Consider the following 18,837-nt stretch of genomic DNA (forward strand, 5'->3'; position numbering starts at 1 on the left):
GGCCGCGACGGTGTGTTGGCGGTCTTCTGCACTGCGGTAAGTGGCATTTACTGCCAATGTTGTAATGACCCCCATTGTGTTTTAGAGAGAGTGCTTAAAAGTCAAACTTTCATAGCCAAAGTTTAGGAAACAAAATATATGTATCACAATATTTTTGTGCCTGATACTGTGACATATAACCAGCCTTCAAAGATTCAATCAATGAACTGGGAATGTACCTATTTGCATTCCTTCCAATCATACAACTATTTATTTATAATGCAGTTACTCAGAGAGGGACTCACTCATCTCCTCCTCTTCCTTTCTTCCTCTCCTACTTCTCCTCCTTATTATCATTAACCTTGTTGTGACAACTTTGATGATAGATTGTTGTCTGGGAGTCTCAAGCTTAACAAGGTTGTTCACTTATTGACCTTGTCCAGCACTATGCCACGACCTACTCCACTTATCACAGGTTGCCCATGACTTTACAGACTTCCAGGATTATAGGAAGTCATGGTAACCTTTCCTAATAACAGCACTGTTTCATCAGTTCAAAACTGGTCTTAAAATGTATGGTCTTCTCTTGCAGCCATCTTGGAGCAGAAGTCCCAAACACAATCCACTATGTCAGCTGTGGGTTTCTGGAGGCTGTTCTCCAATCCATCTTGCACAAGGTTTAAAAAGGTTCAACAGACCTCTAAAGGGTCATCATAAAACCTCACAACTGTTGTGCCACCTCTTTGTAGATGGAAAACAGACACTGTAACAAGATGTCCCCATTTTTCTGATTCCACTTTCTCGTGAGTGCATCTTCTGTGTTCGTAATTGGATCTTGCTATGTCTTATTGAATCTTTCTGCTACCCATTAGTTTGTGGACAAAAAGAAGTCGAGTATTTGTAGGTTACCATTCACTGATTTGTAGAATTGGTTTATGGATTTGTGGTCTCTCTATATGGGGCCACTTCCACTGAGAATGCCAATTGGATATGGGAGTTACACCTCATGTTTGAACAGGTGCAGTGACATATATGAGGGATACTACCGCAGGATAATTAGTGGCATGGACTGTCACTATTAAAATTCACCTGTTTGTGAGATGGTCTTTTGGCCAGCATTTTGAACACCCCAACCTATTGAAGGCACACACCACAGACATATCATGCAACTTTTTGTAAAGAAATAAGTTTGACCTGTAATTAAAATAAGAACGTATACATGAAACATGAAGCAATAACAAAACGATAAAGGATTAAGCTGTTATCAAAATATAAAATATAGTACTCATTACAAAGTAACAATCTAAAAGATGTTTGTTTAAAATTTGTCCACCATAGAATCAAGAACATTGAATAGACACCCACAGCCCATGGGTGTGCGAAAATGCTTCCATGACTGGGTGAAATTAGTTACCCTTTTGCCTATACTGCCTCCAGTACGAAGGCTGGTGCACTAGAAGTAATTCCAGCATATTTATACTCACACTAGTTATTGAGTCTGTTTTCTAACTAGTTTCATATACCTTTGTCATTGTGATATTAGGTGGTAAGGCTTCACACCACTGGCCTTTCCATTAGGGCACCTGGTATTAGGAGTGCTTGGACAAAATATCGAGTTGTAAATCGGCAGAGAAAAATATCGGAAAAAACAATATTGTAGTACATAAATATTGTGATGCAAGAATAAAATTGTCAAGAATATCATTTTTTGAGGTAAGTAATATCGTTTTAAATAATACTGATGTTTTTATTATTGTTTTCAGTAACATAATGATTTCAAATATTGATTTTAAAAATATTTTAATGTGTTTTTAGTTGATATATTAATTTTATCTGTTACTATTGTTTATATAAATGCTATTTTTCTAAAATATGGCACATAAATGTGCGTAATTTTGATTTATTTCATTTAGTTTTCAATAACAATTTAAAGAGTTGTAGCAGGTTGTTGCGTTTGCAGTTGAATAGGATGGGAAGTTAATTGAGGAATAATTACTTAGGAATTATTCGTACATTTTATGTAAATATATGATTGATAATTATTATGTAAATTATATCATACATATGAATATTATTTGCTGGCTCTTGAAGGTGTGTAGGAGTATAGGGGGAAGTTAATTAAGTAATGATTAATTAGCAATGAATTACTAATTATTGAATTGACTTTGAATTATGTGAAACATTGAATACTTATCTGTTTTACTTATATTTTAGTTGTGGGCTTGTAGTTTTATAGGAGTCTAGAGTGGCAAGAAAAATAAGACATTATTAGTTAACACTTTATAAATAATTATTTAATTGATTTTTTAATTTTGCAAAACATGGAATACTGACTTACTAGATTTGTAGGGGTATAAGTTGGGAAGGTAATTAAGTAATAATACATTAATTACATATTATTATTGTAAATTAATTATTTAGTTGAATTGTTAATATAAATTATGGAATGCGTATTTATTTTAATTATATTTTATTTGCAGGGTGCTAGATTTATATGGGTAGTAGGGTGGGAAGTTAAGTAATAATTAATTAACAATAATTATTAATTGTTATTCATTTAATTATTTGATAGATTTTAATGGAAATAATGGGCTTCTAGGTTTGTAGGTGGATCAGGTAGAACGTTAATTAACAATTGAATAACAATTGTTTATTAATTGATAACTATTGCATATTAATTATGAAAATGTATTGTTTTTAGTTTTTTAATATTTATTAATACATAATCATAATACATATTTTTTTATGTGTATATATATATATATATATATATATATATATATTTAATGTTTTTTATATTATTCTATTGAATTTACATTTTCCTACATTCATGGTGTTACTCTTTTACATAATGTGCTTGAAGTGGAGTACTTTCCTCCCGCTTGCTTAGACTGCAGAGAGACTAGTAAAATGAACCCCACCTAAGTCCAACATTTTCCCTACTCTTCCACTGTTTGTAGTAGAAATAGCAACTTTAACCCATTTCAAGTCCAACACTTTCCCTACTGTTGTACAGACTGGAGTGGGAATATAAATTTTTTCCCCTATAAAGTCCAGCACTTTCCCTAATGTTTTACTGTTTGCTGTTGAATTAGTAAATTTAACCCCTACAAAAGCCAATGCTCTCTCTGCTTATGATCAGATTGGAGTGGGAATAATAAATGTTGCCCCCTGAAATCCAATGCTTTCCCTACTTTTGCACTCTTTGGAGTGGGAATAGTAGATTTAACCCACACATAGACCAATGCTTTTCCTACTCTTGCACTGTTTGGAGTGGGAATGGTAAATTTTGTTCCTGTGATGTCCACCTTTTTCCTACTGTTGCACTGTTTGGAGTTAAAACAGTAAATGCAACCCATCCAAAGTCCAGTGCATTCCCTTCTTTTGCACAGACTTGATTGTGCATAGTAAATTACACACCTCCTAAATTCAACTCTTTCCCGACTGTTGGGCTGTTTGAATGGGAATAGTACATTCAACTCCTCTGAAGTCCAGTTTATTCCCTACTGCGTTGATTGGAGGGAAAACAATAAATGTAACCCATCCGAAGGCCAACGCTTTCTTTACCTAAGTACATACTGGGGTGGGAATAGTAAGTTGTACTCCTCCTAAGTTCAACTCTTTCCCACTGTTGCACTGTTTGGATTAGGAATAGTGAATTCAACTCCTCTGAGGTCTACTTCTTTCCATACTGTTGCGCTGTTTGGAGTGAAAATAGTCAATTTAGCCTATCCGAAGTCAAACACTTTTCTTACTGTTGTGCTGTTCGGAGTGGCAATAGTAAATTTAACCCATCCGAAATCCCATGCTTTTCCTTCTTTCAAACAGACTGGAGTGGGAATAGTAAAAGTAACCTCTCTAAAATCCAACATGTTCCCTACTGTTGCATTCTTTGAACTGGGAATAGTACATTTAACATTTTCCAAATCCAATGCTTTCCCTGCTGTTGAACAGAATAGAGTGGGAATGGTAGTACCAAAATTCAACTCTTTCCTCCTGTTACGCTCTTTGGAGTGGGAATAGTAAATTTAGCGCGTTCGGAGCCCAATGTTTTCCCCACTGTTGGAAGGATTGGAGTGAGAATACTAATTTTTGCTCCTCCTAAGTCCAACTCTTTTCCTACTGTTGCACTGTTTTGATTGGAAATAGTAAATTCAACCCCTCTGAAGTCTAACTTTTTCCCCAGAGCTGCACTGTTTGAAGTGTGAATAGTAAATGTAACCCATCCAAAGTACAAAGCTCTCTCTACTGTTGCACAAACTGGAGTGCGAATACAAACTTTTACCCATCTTATGTCCAAATCTATCCTTAATTTTGCATAGACTGGAATGGGGATAGTAAATGTAACCCTTATGAAGCCCAACTCTTTCCCTACTGTTGTGCTGTTTGGAGTGGAAATAGAACATTTATCCCATCTGAAGTCCAACACTTTCCCTACTGTTGCACAGACTAGAGTGGGGATAGTACATTTTACCCTCTTATGTACAACTCCTTTGCTACTGTTTTTCAGACTGGAGTGGGAATAGTACATTTCACCATTCGAAAGCCCAACATTATCCCTACTGTTCAGTTTCTTAGACTAGCATGGAAATAGTAAATTTAACCATTCTGAAGGCCAACACTTTCCCTACTGTTGCTTAGATTGTAGTAGGAGTAGCAAATATAACCCTTATGAACTCCAACATATTCCCTACTGCTGCATAAACTGGAATGAGAGTTTTTTATTTATTTTATTTGTTGCATTTTCTAGGTAATATGACACAAAACAAAAGACAGCTCCGATGCATCAGGCAGAGTGTGTAAAGAGCAAGTTATAAAAAACACATCAAACGTTAGAACCTGATGAATAGTCACATTGTTTCCATCAGCGATGTTACATACAATACATTTACAGACAAGCAAAGTGTAGGCAAGCATGGGGAAAATAACCCAATGATGCATGCCATTATCAGCATAGGGAACCAAAAGCAAGGGAAAAGATAGCTAGAGAAGAAAGAAAAAGAGAAACAGGAAGAAAAGAAGTCCTCGCATCTGTCACAACCAATCCAAACACGTTGAACATGTTCCCATTAGAACAAAAGGAGAGAGAAGGGAGAGGAAGGCGGGCGGTGGCAACGAACACGGGCAGCCCGAAACACTAGTTGCCGTCACACCATTCTGCTGACCACATGCAAGGAAGGTCTGCAGAGGGGCCCACACATCCCTGCGTCGAGGGTTGGCCGGCATCAGCTCCCAATAAGTCATTAGCTGCTCCTGGCAGTATGCAGCATCCCGCAACCAATCCTGGCATCGAGGCGCCTGCCCTCTAGCCCAGCACGTTGCCACTCTGCTCTTCACCAACACCAAGAGTAACCCACTAAACTCCTATTCTCAGAGGGAATCTCTCTAACGTAGCCCAGCAGAGCAAGTTCCGGGACCTTGTCAATTTAAGCCCAGCCATTTCCTCCAGCGCACTCAACATATCCGTTCAGAAGCCTCGTAGCGCCCCACAACCCCATGCCAGGTGCAGGAAATCCACCCCTGGCGCCGTGCACCCATCGCATCTGTTGGCAGACTGCATGCCCATCTTCTTAAGGCAATGGGGCGTATAATACAAGCGGTGCAGAAATATAAATTCCAGCACGCATAGCCTGTAATTGGGGGAGAGCTCCCGCATGTGCGCACAGCAATATAGCCATACATCATCCGACAGGGTCTCCCCGATGTCCAGTTCCCATTTAGCTTGTGCCCTAGACGGCGCCATGGGCGCAGTCGTCCGCATACACACATACAAGCTTGTGATAGGGCCACAGGGAGATGAGGAGCTATAGACTAACTGCAAGATACTGCTCGTTGGAGGCACTGCAGGGAAATCAGGGTACCAGGAGCGCAGGCATTCCCTAATCTGAAGGTAAGTGAGCCGATACTGCTTGGCATTACGCAGTACTCAGAGCGCAACTGTGGGAGAAATAAATGAGTTATCAGGGTTCCAGGAACCCAGAGCCATCAGTTGCAATACACAGAGATGCCCATCCAGCCGACCGCTTTCTGAAGTACACGGTTGCATAACATCCCGCACCAGTGCGGAGGGCGCAAATGGCACCCCAGATCCATCCCGCCGCAAAAGTACCTGCCAGGCCCACATTGTGCATGCCACCATATCCACACCCCGCGGCCCAGAGCGGGGCTTGTCATATAACACACCAGATAGTCGGGCGGGCCAAATCGAATCCTGTTCCAGGGCCAAGTGCGGTAAATATTTTATAGGGTGCATTAAAAAATGAGCATAATGGGCGAGTGCACAATTATACTGAAGTTCCAAATCTGGAGCAGCCAATCTGCCCAGCTCAAAGGTGAGCATCTCCCATGATATGCTGGGCCGCTTACTGACCCAAACCAAGGATATAAAGAGCGACCTAAGTCTTCTCCAAAAGCAGGAAGTGAGCACAAAAGGTACGTTGGTGAACATATGGAGAAATTTGGGCAGGATCACCATCTTCACAATGGCTATACGGGCAGTCAGCAAAAGCGATAATGAATGCCACGCCTTGACCTTGTCTTCCAGCCACAGAATGGCCCTACCATAGTTGGCGGACCATAGTTAATCTAGCTCCCTGCACACCCAGATGCCAAATAGTGGACGGGTCCACAAGCCCAGCCCAAACAGATATGGCCATTCTAGAGAGTTGAACACCTTTGTAGCGTACAAGAAAAACAGCCGCAACTCGATCCTAAGGAGTCATCATCTGAACCACCACAAAGAAGGTGCGAAGATTATACAAGGTTGAGCGAACCGGCACAAAGTAGGACTGATCTGGGAGCACCAAAGACGGAAGAAGGGGCTCCAAATGCGTCACTATAAGCTTCGATAATATCTTATTATCCAAGTTTATAAGTGATAGTGGCCTATACAAGTCGCAAGAACACAGAGCCTTACCGGCGTCAGTATGGTAACTATATGGGCCTCCCACAACGACGGCAGCAGGGTGCCACACTCAAGTGCCTCAGCATACACATCTAATAAATGCGGTGCCAACAGGTCAGCATATTCACTGTGAGCTGTCTAGGCCAGGGCCCTTATCTCCGGCAAGCTGCGGATGACCTGTACTATATCCTCAACAGAGAACGGTGCATGTAGATGCTGCCAATGCCTGTTCTCCAGCCGAAGCAGGCTGACATGCTCAAAATATTCTGTATATGATTCTGTGCCTATGCTCTTTGAAGCATAATAAAGGGAAGCATAGAACTCAGTCAGTATCTGACCGACCTCACCTACCTGACAGACACCAGCGGAGTCCAGTAATTCCACAATATAATTTCCAGCCCACAGTCGACGTATCAGTTCTGCCAGCGTTTTGCCAGTCCACTCGCCCTCTCCATATCTTCGTGCTTTAGCCTCTCTGCCGAGAAAGCAGAGCTCATGAAGCACTGCCTCCTTCTACTCCAACAGCCAATCTCGGAACTCCGCCAGGAGGGCACTAGACACGCCAGCACACAGTCATTTCTCCAGCACAGTCAGCTGGGCATCCAGATCCGCCAATTCCCAGCATTTCGTTCTGGGCACACCATGTTGTTTAGCTAAACAAATCCCCGGATCACCACCTTCAATGCCTCCCATAAGGTGCCAGCCGACAAAACCGAGCCCTTATTAACTGCAAAGTACTTTGCTATGTCCGTGCGCACCTCCTCTCTAAAGACTGAGGCCCTCATTACAACTGTGGCGGTAAATGCTGCCTACGTCCTTGCTGACGGCCGTCAACATACCGTGACCGCAGCGGTATTCCGCTACAGTATTATGACCCACACTGAGGAATCCGCCACAATACAGACATCCACACAAGTCTGCCAGACCAAAGGTCAGTGATAAACTGGCGATAGCCAAACCCACACCGTTACGCCAACAGGAATATGCCCACAGTATCACAACCCACGAATCACCGCAGTGGTCTTTCAATCGCGGTAAACCATTGCTGTACATACCCCGCTCTCACAATACACACACATTTACAAAACACCACCACATTGGACAATTCAAACTACACACAACTGACACATAAAAACACACCACACTAACACACTCACACTGCTATAAAGCACACACTCACATTACCCACAACCCTTTCAATGAAAAAAAATATTGACAACACAGAGAGACACAAGCCAGGAGCACCCACTCAATCAGAGCCACAGAACACCATCACCCATACACCATCCACGCACCTCGCAGCATACACCCCAATAAATCACCCCACACATCACCCCACACATCACCCCACACATATCACACACACCACATCCATGGCACTCAAAAGACACCCCAGGTTTTCTGAGGTGGAGCTAAGGGTCATGGTGGAGGAAATCATCCGGGTAGAGCCACAGCTATTCGGATCACAGGTGCAGCAGACGTCCATTGCAAGGAAGATGGAGCTGTGGCGGAGAATCGTGGACAGGGTCAATGCCGTGGGACAGCACCCAAGAACCAGGGATGACATCAGGAAGAGGTGGAATGACCTATAGGGAAAGGTACGTTCCGTGGTTGCAAGACACCAGGTAGCAGTACAGAGGACTGGCGGTGGACCCCCACCTCCTCCCCCACAACTAACAACATGGGAGGAGCAAATCTTGGCAATAATGCATCCTGAGGGCCTCGCAGGAGTCGCAGGAGGACTGGACTCTGGTAAGTCAAATCTTTATTACTTTCACCTCTCCTACCTCCATGCCATCACAAACTCTTACCCCGACCCTCACCCCCATCACTCCCCAAACAAAGACCTGGATGGACACCCATCACCACAGCATGCCCAGTAGAGAGCCTCAGCCAGGCCACAAAATCACCACTCACACAAGGCCAAGCTGACAGGGAAATCACAACCATACAGGGAAAGACACCCATGCACAAGATGGCACACACAGATACATTAACACTGCATTTGCATCCCCACAGGACTCATACTCGACGTCACTGGAGAGGAGGTGCCAGCTATATCCAGTCCCACCCGAAGAGGCTCACAGTGACGACAGCAGCTCTGCACGCCTGGATCAGGATCACCAACCTGGCCCATCAGGGACCTCTGGACAGTCAGGTGCCCAGCCACAGTCCCAACCGACCACAGAGCCTCCCCCCCTCAAGAAACACAACACCCACCCAGCTGGCCCATGCCACTGTGGCCAGGGCACGTCAATCAGCAGTGTGTCAACCACTACAGGGACCCCAGGCAACCCCACAAACCCAGGATGATCAGGGACCTGGGGTCAGTGGCATTGGGCACATGGTTCAGGGGACAGAGGCACAGGACAACAGGGAAGCTGGGAGTACTGCTGTGCGACAGGGGGAGGACAAGCCCACGGAACCCACTCTCCACGAGGCACTCTCTAACATCCTGGAAGCATACCACCATTCCCAGGAGATGATGGGCCATATACTGGCCAAGTTGCAGGAGACCCAGCGGTTGCAGGAGGGACAGTACCTGGGGATAACTAACATCTACACCATCCTGGTCACCATTACAGGGGTGCTGGCTGACATGGCCAAGACCATGAGGAAGGCAGTGGCACAACAACGGGAGCCTGACACTAGCCAAACCGATGAACAGCCTTCCACCTCCACCGGCGCTAGTGGACAGGAGGCCCCGCCACAGGACCAACAGTCCACCAGCACCCCACCCCCTGCAGATGGAGAACCACCCCGCAAATGGTCCCTGCGATCCAGACAGAATCCAGAGAATATTGCCAAGGCCCCCGCCAGGAAATAAGACTCTCCTGATAGTCACACTTCTGTCCCACTTTGTCACCCTGTCCACCTTGAACTGCCATCACTCCCTTTCTTATGCCCCATTGGACAATGCACCTGTGATACCAAGAGACTGGACTCTACCCTGGACTTTCCTCTACCATCAGCCCAGCCCATTGCACATCCCCCTCTACTTATTAGAACCTAAATAAACACCCTGGGAACAAATACTAATCTGGAGTCTGTCAAATGATTCACAAATGTATTAGTACAACATTATCAAAGCATTGCAACTCAATTGTACAGTGAATTATACTTTGGACTGACCTTTGGTAGGCAGCAGTACACATAGCAGGAGCCAGAGTGGGGCACAGAGATCTGAAAATAGAAATGCCAAAGGGTACAGTAAGTGGCCATAGACATAGGGAAATCAGGCTGCAAAGTACAATGTCCAACAGAAAACTGAAATGTAAAGTGTACCCACAGTGTCTTACCTGTGTGTCACTGGAAGTACTGCTGAATTATATTGATTCTGTTGTCAACATCTTCTTCCTCTACCTCCTCTTCCTCACTGTCCACGGGCTCCACCGCTTCCACAAGACCATCTCCAGGCACATCCTCCTGCAGAAAAGGCACCTGGCATCTCAAGGCCAGGTTGTGCAACATTCAACTATGATCTGGCACACCTTCTTGGGTGAGTAGTACAGGGAGCCACCTGTCATATGGAGGCACTGGAACCTGCCCTTCAGGAGGCTGAAGGTCCTTTCTATAATCCTCCTTGTACGCCCATGTGCCTCATTGTAACATTCCTCTGCCCTTGTCCTGGCATTCCTCACTGGGTTCAGTAGCCATGAGAGGTTGGGGTAACCAAAGTCACCTGCAAATATCCAGGGACAACTGTTAGACACACACTAACCCTTAGGGACAACCCCATACCCAGACATCAACTTATACTGGGTGGGGCCTTTGGCTCACCTATTAGCCACACGCGGTGCCTCTGGAGTTGGCCCATCACATATGGGATGCTGCTATTCCTCAAGATAAAGGCGTTATGCACAGAGACAGGATATTTGGCATTCACATGGGAGATGTACTGATACGCCAAACACACCATTTGCACAATTATAGAGTGACAGCTTTTTCTATTCCTGAAAACTTGTTAATTTCTCCGGGGGGGGGGGGGACAAATGCCACATGTGTACCATCAATGGCACCAATGATGTTTCCTGTGTCCGCTCACCCAGGAGGGTGGGCATCTCCTTTGCCCCAGGCACCTCAGACCCTGCCCCAGTCAGCCCTGCTGCCTTCAGTGAGGAGGCTATTGACCTCCTGAGATCCCTCTCTGTGGGCAGTCAACCATACTGAATGCCATCCAGGGTGTAGCAGGGCATTTGCAACAAACAAATACATACCTGGAGGGCATTCACTCCGGCGTGGCGGCCCAACAGAGAGCATTTCAGGCTCTGGCCTCTGCACTAATGGCAGCCATTGTCCCTGTGTCTAGCCTCCCCCTCCAACTTGCTCTACCCAGACCCAATCCCCTCAACCCCAGCCTATCCCAAGCACACCTTCAGACCAGCATTCATCCAAATCAACAGACAGAAGTGGTTCAGGCAAACGCAAGCACCACACATCATCCCAAAGGCACTCACACAAGCACCATACCCATGCAGACACACCAACATCCACTGCCTCCACTGTGTACCCCTCCTCCTCGTCATCCACCTCCCTCCCAGTATTGTCTCTACTCACACCTGCATGCACTACATCCTCATCCACTACCTCCATCTCAAGCACACGCATCACTACTCACCCCTCACTGGCTGTCACCACCCCCTCATCCATTCACACTTCCCCTGTGTCCTCTCCCAGGGTGTCTGTGACCCATCCTCCCAAAGTACACAAACACAAGCACCCACCCACCCAACAGCCATCCACCTCACAACAGCATCCAGTACATGCACCTTCACCCAAACTCAGCAGACAGACCCCTCCTACCACCACTCCCTCTTCTTCATCTCCCAAGCCCTCTCCCTCTTCCCACCCCAGTGTGTCTAAAAAGCTTTTCCTGGCAAACATTGACCTGTTCCCTACCCCACCCCACCATCCTTCCCCTCGGGCCAGGGTGTCCAGAACTCATGCCAGCACCTCAGCCACCAAGTCGGCGTCTCTGTGGTACCTCCAGGTCCCAGCGGCTCAAAGGGGGCACCCGTCATGCCAGCCAGTGTGCCACCAATCCCTGCAAAGGACCAAACCATTCCGCCACCTACCAAGGTGAAAAAGGGGATGACATGAAGCAAGGGCAAGGAACACGACCCACCTAGGAAGACTTCCTCCAAAACTCCAGCTGCCAGAGCCAAGGTCGAAACAGCATCTGCCAAGGTGAAGAAGGGGCAGAAAACCCAAGGCAAGGCACTTCAGCCATCAGAGGCTGCAGGTGAAGGCCTAGTGCCCACTAACAGAACCGCCAGCCCTGCACCTGCACTGCGGGCAGCACCACCAGCAGCCTCGCCGCAGGCACCTCCGAAAGCCTCGCCGCAAGCCCCTCCACCTGCACCGCCGCTCCCACAACTACTGTCAGCAGCAGCATCCCCAGTGGGCAGCTGTCCGAGGCTGCAGGAGAAGGGCTAGGGCCTACCTCCACCACTGGCAGCACTGTCATCTGCACCACGGCCAGCGCCACCAGCAGCCCCGCCATAAGCACCACCACCTGCACCGCTGACAGTAGGACCACTACCAGCCCCAGCAGCCCCAGTGGGTGGCCGTCCGAGGCTGCAGGAGACGGGCTGGAGCCTCCCACCACCACTGGCAGCACCCCCATCAGCACCGGCAACACCACCAGTTTGCAACCTTAGGCGCCCCAGGATGGAGTCTAGCCCTGCCTCCATGGATTATCATGCGACCGTGTCCCTGGAAATCTTGTGCCTCAGACACCCAGGTGAGGGAATGTGAGCTGCCGCACTCGGCACAAGGCCCCCTCCAGAACCAGTGGAGAACCAGCGGAGAAAGGCATCCACTCACCCTATCCTTGGCAAGATGACGCAGACTGGGCACCAGGCCCCCTCCAGAACCAGTGGAAGAAGGCATCCACTTGAGAGACTGTGGCCTTGCACTCCCCAGGACCAAGCAGTGGGCAGACCACCAACTAGAGAGACTGTGGCTTTGCACTCCCTAGGACCAAGCAGTGGGCAAACCACCCTCTTGAGAGACTGTGGCTTTGCACTCCCCAGGAACAAGCAGTGGGCAGACTACCCACTTGAGAGACTGTGGGGGTGATTCCGAGACCGGCGGGCAGCGGAGGCCGCCCGCCAGTCTACCCCCGACAAAATACCGCTCCGCGGTTGCAAGACCGCGGAGGGTATTTTGAGATTTGCCCTGGGCTGGCGGGCGGCAGCCAAAAGGCCGCCCGCCAGCCCAGGGCAAATCTACCTTCCCACGAGGCGGCGTAGTGGGAAGGTGCGACGGGTGCTGTTGCACCCGTCGCGTATTTCAGTGCCTGCTTTGCAGACACTGAAATACTTTGTGGGGCCCTCTTACGGGGGCCCCTGCAGTGCCCATGCCATTGGCATGGGCACTGCAGGGGCCCCCAGGGGCCCCGCGGCACCCCCTACCGCCATCCTGTTCCTGGCGGGTCGGGTGTCAGAATCCCCATGGCTGCGGAGCGCGCTCCGCAGCCATGGAGGATTCACCCGAGCAGCGGAAAGTCGGTGGGAGACCGCCGACTTTCTGTTTCTGACCGTGGCTGAACCGCCGCGGTCAGAATGCTCGAGGGAGCACCGCCAGCCTGTTGGCGGTGCTCCCGTGGTCGGTGACCCTGGCGGTCACCGGCCGCCAGGGTCAGAATGACCCCCTGTGTCTTTGCACTCCCCAGGACCAAGCAGTGGGCATACCACCCACTTGAGAGACTGTGGCCTTGCACTCCCCAGGACATCGCTGTGGGCATGGAGCCCCCTCGGGAGCAGCGGCGTCATTCCATCTTCCGGCTGAGGTGCCCCCCTTCCCCGTTCCACTGAGGTGCTTGTGTGTTTTTGACCTGATGACCCTGCAGTGTTCTCTCCGTATTGAGGTAGGAGTCAAGCGTGGGCTTGGCCCATGATTTTTTTGCCCAGTGGACCATGTGGACATTTGGAAGGGACAATGTATGGCCTTATGTACATATTGTATATTTGTGTAGATACTGTTTTTATAATCGTTTCTTGGATCTGCCTATTTCTAAAATTAAACTGATTTAACTCTATTCCTTTTGTCCTTGCCTTCTTCCAGGGGGTAACAGGGTGTAAATGTACTGTGTTGTGGGTGAGGGTGGGGGTGTTGCATATTGCGTGTGTGTGTCACTCTCTTCCCCCCCCCCACCGGTGTACTAGGTGCAGTACGCACATGATCGTCGCCGCCATCTTTCGTTTTCTTGGTAGATGAGGAGGACCTGTAACTCGGGCTCCACAGAGTCCTGGCTCTTCGTCGAGTGTCGATCAGTGAGTGGCTTCCCTTCCAAACACTGTTTCCGCCGTGCTTTTGATGGCATTGGTACCGCCCTGGAAAAGGTGGTGGATTGGCGCGTTGTGATGCAGTGGGTGGTATATTGTCTTCCGCCTGTCTGTTGGCGGTGACCGCAGCAGTGTTTGTTGCTACCGCCTTGGTGGTCGGAGTGTTAAAGTGGCTGTCTGTGTTGACTGTTTCCGCTGTGGTCCCATTTAGTTTACCGCCGGCATGTTGGTGGTATTACCGCCGTTTTAACACCGACCGCCAGGGTTGTAATGAGGGCCTGAATCTTGCAATGCATTGATGAATGAATGGTCCGACAGGGTTCGAGGCATGTGTTCAATAGTCTCCATCCAGAGCTCTACCCTCTGGCACCAAGCCATCTGTCAATCCATGAGCAACTGTTATGAACTGTGTTTACGTATGTTCCCTCTCTAGCAACACCATGTTTTACTCTCCACAAATCCACCACAGCGCCCTCCGTCATGATGCGAGTAAATGCCCCCGCAGCCGCCACGCGCTGAGGTCAAGACTGATTCTCACGATCCGCCACTGTATCCAGAATCACACTGAGGTCTCTCCCCTGCAGTATCGACCCCGGTCCCAAGGAGCACATCAAGTGCCACACCTCTTCAAAGAACTGCGGGTCGTCCACATTGGGACCGTATATGGACACTAGACAAAACGGTCTGTCATGCAGTGTATCCTGCGGCACGACATAGCGACCCTGCGGGTCTATGATCCCTTTCTCATTATGCCACTGTAGTCCCTTTCTGATCAAAATGGCAACCCCTCGTGCATAGCTCGAATATGCAGCCACATGACATTCCCATTTCCAGCCAGCCCTAACCCTGTGTTTCGTGGCAGCCGTCAGGTGAATCTCCAGGAGCAAACAAACATCTACTGCATGACGCAGCATATAGGTAGAGATCAGTCGCATCTTTCACACATCGTGGACATTCCAGGTCATGCAATTCACATATACCACCTCCCTACGTGCCATCATATCACACGCCTCATTTCAAAACATGTCCCACAACAGATCAACAAACAACTTGATTTGACTCATCCAGTGGGGCATCAGCGTGGCCATTTGTTAACCACCCTGGTATGGATGGGTGGGCAGGAGCCCCCACAGTACCAGTCATTCTATGAATCAGGCTGCACCGAAGACCGAGTCTCGTTCAGGGCCCAGCAGGACCCAAATCGCAGTGCAGGACTACAGGCATCTTCCAAAAACAGCTGCATGTCAGTCGTCACCCCCACCAGTAGCCTGCAAACAGTCCAGGGACGCCTTTTTGGGACAGTTTTGGCATATTTGATTGCCAGTTTCAAGTCAGTAAAAAAATGTAGCTTGCCCTTGTGCTGTACCTGCAATTTGGCAGGATAAAATACTTGGCATCCATCTGGCTCAAAGTGCATTTACCTGGAAGTAACACCCTGCGAGCTGCCTGTATCCCAGGGGTGTAGTCTGGGAAGATGTTGAGCTCATTGTTGTTATAGATCACATGACGGCGCTCTCTAGATAGTCAATTTATTGTGTCTCTATCTCTACAGTTCAATAAGCGCGGCAGCCTCGGCCCAAACAACCTGTGGGCTCACTCAATCACCAACACCTGGGAGACCTCAACAGGGAAGAGCGCAGACAGCATAGTCTCTACATAGTCCTCCATCCATCCCATGGCTGTCGACTACGAGAGCCCCAAAATACAGATATTATTGCGGCAGGAGCGAGCTTTAAGGTATTCATTCTTGTTCTGGATTGCTTCGAACATGTGCTCCATCTGCAGTAGCTTCTTCCCGTCTTCACGTCGACCATCCTCATCATCAGAGGTGCGAGATTCCACCTGCTCAAGGCGAATATCATGGCCATCCACCCTCTTTTTCAAATTATCCATTTGTTCAGTCAAGTGATCTAACTTGGCGTCAATGCTGGCCAAACTGTGCTTAAGATCCAAGAACATGAGGACGGCTGTGTGTCTTCCTGTTAGAGCAGATTGTCTGCTGACCTGATAGCTTGACTGCATTTCTTTTTGCCCTCAAACGTGAGTTTGGGCTGCTTCTAGTCCGCCTTCTCGATCTTGTCAAAACCTAACCCTGGAAAGGGGGGAAAGGGTGGGGAGGAGTGCCACCCAAAAAACATCAGCAGAGCGCCCAAACGCACATTAGGCACTACCCTGTCCCCACCAATGGATCGAACCGGGGGAGCAAACAACCCCCTGTGCACTCACAGGCAAGTATCCACTGGTGCCAACAGACCGCCAAATATCCTCGACCCGCCCCGTCAGCAAAGGGCGCCAGAAGGCAACAAAAGGCAAAATAAAATGGGGGGCACTCATCCACTATCCGCCCCGCACCTCCCAAGTAGCCACAGCACAAATAAGTGTCCTTCGGGAGTCGAGACAATTCCGTGGCCCCCTCCGTCCGAAGCAGCCGCTCCTACCTCACGAGGACAGGGGGGCACTCAGCACAATGGGCCCAGCCTCACAGCCCACAGTCGCACCAGGAGCATACACCAATGAAAGGCCCACACACAAGCCCCCAGCTCGCCGGCTCATCTACCTGCGGGGCCGGCAGCCCGACCGCCACCACCAATCAGGCCCGCATGCATCCGATGCCAGAGGCCCTAACACGGCCCAAGACACCAGCCGCAGAGCCTCCAGTCACCGTCCTCAGGGTGGGTGGGCTGCCTCCATCTCTGCCCACGAGCGCCCCCCGTTCAGCACCAGGGCACGCTCGGCCGAGGCCTGCACAAGCCACGCTTCAAAGAAGATGTCACCCCCTAACCCTCAGCACAGGCCGCTAATCCGCCAGCACACACATCCGTGAGGCCCGCAGCTCAAATGCCACCACCGGTCTGGCCCCTCAGGTATCTTGAGCCGGAGTCCCAACGCGGCATGGCACCCAACTGCAGAGTCTCTGGTTGTCGTCCCCAGAGGAGGCAGGGGCTGCCACCGATCCTCACCGCCCATAGTCTCCTCGTGTCCTGCTGCAATACGCACCCCACCGCGGCCCACACGAAGCACGCACTGGGCCAGGCACCACCCACGTGAGTCGCACAGGCCCCACGCAGCTCATAGCGCCAGGCCGGCTCTATTTTTTCAGCTTGTGACTACCAGCGGACTCCTGACATAAAATAAATATTTAAGACCCCCTCTGGCAGACAATCCTTCAGGATTTAGGAGGGATTAATGCTCCTAACCTGCAGAGCCTCACAGCATGAAGGCCATCTTGCAGGACAGCCAGGCCACACCCCCAAAAATAGAACAAGAGTTGTTAGGCCTGGCATCCTTGGTGTGATCTCCCCTGTCTTTTTTTGCCTTTGTTACCCAAGTTTTGACTGTGTTTGACTCTGTTTATGCTTTTTTTGGTATTCTTTGCACTTTACCACTGCTGACCACTGCTAAAGTGCAAGTGCTGCTGTGTAAAATGTATGTGTAATTGGCTTTTCCGTGATTGCTAACAAGTCCCTAGTAAAGTGCAGTAGAGATGCCCAGGGCCTGTAAATAAAATGCTACCAGTGGGCCTGCAATACTGTTTGTGCGACCCACACTAGTAGCCCTGTAAACATGGCTCAGACCTGACACTGCAATGTCTGTGTATGCAGTTTTAACATACCACTTTGACTTGGCAAGTGCACCTACTTGCCAGGACTAAACCTTACCTTTTTATACATATAATGCACCCCTAAGGTAGGCCCTAGGTAGCCTAATGGGCAGGGTGCAGTGTACGGTAAAGTTGGGAAATGTAGTGATGTGTTTTACATGTCTTAACAGTGAAATACTGCCAAATTCAGTTTTCACTGTTGCCTTTAAATATCCCATAAAGTGCAGTTTTCCTTTGAGAACAGGTTGAAATATGGAGTTTGGGGTCTCTGAACTCACAATTTACAAATACATCTCTTAGTGAAGTTTTAGATTGTGAGTTTGAAAATGCTACCTTTAGAATGTATGCATTTTCTTGCTTAAACCATTTAGTGATTCTGCCTGTTTGTGGATTCCCTGTCTGAGTCAGACTGACAATTGGGCTGTATGTGAATCACCTCTAGACAGTGACACAAAGGGAGCTGGGGTGTTGTCTGCATATCCTGATGAACCGTCTGAGCTGAAGTGGAGGGAGGAGTGGTCACTTACACTTGAATGGGCTGTGCCTGCCCTCACACAATGCAGTCTCCAACCCACTTGTTTTTGTCTTGGGCCTGGCCTGGGCACGGCACGGTCTTATGAACAACAGAGTCTTTCCTTTGGAAGTTTGCCTACTTCAAAGGCAGAAAGGGGTATAAGTAGTGGACCCAAAACCCCAGATTTAGATCACTTCTGGAACCAAGAGGAACCTCTGCCAAAGAGCTGAAGAGCTGAGGAGAAGCTACCCCTTCCGGTGACAATGCTTTGTTGGGCTATCCCGCAGTTGCTGCTTCTGCCTGTGAAAGGGGACACAGACTGGACTTTGTTGTGCATTCCTGCTTGAAGAAGAATCTCCAAAGGATTGAACTGAGCTTGCCTCCTGTTTTAAAGTCTCAGAGCCATCAAAGACTTACTATACCAGCACCTGGACTCTCTGCTGAGACTCCGGCCGTGCCAAGTGGTGCCCTATCCAGTCCTTGGGCCCTGGAAAGGTGAAGTTGGCAGAACAAGAGCTGAAATCCACTCACAGAACGCCGTGCAGGGAAA

The sequence above is a fragment of the Pleurodeles waltl genome, chromosome 3_1 (genome assembly GCF_031143425.1).
Source record: "Pleurodeles waltl isolate 20211129_DDA chromosome 3_1, aPleWal1.hap1.20221129, whole genome shotgun sequence".
Classification (NCBI taxonomy): domain Eukaryota; kingdom Metazoa; phylum Chordata; class Amphibia; order Caudata; family Salamandridae; genus Pleurodeles; species Pleurodeles waltl.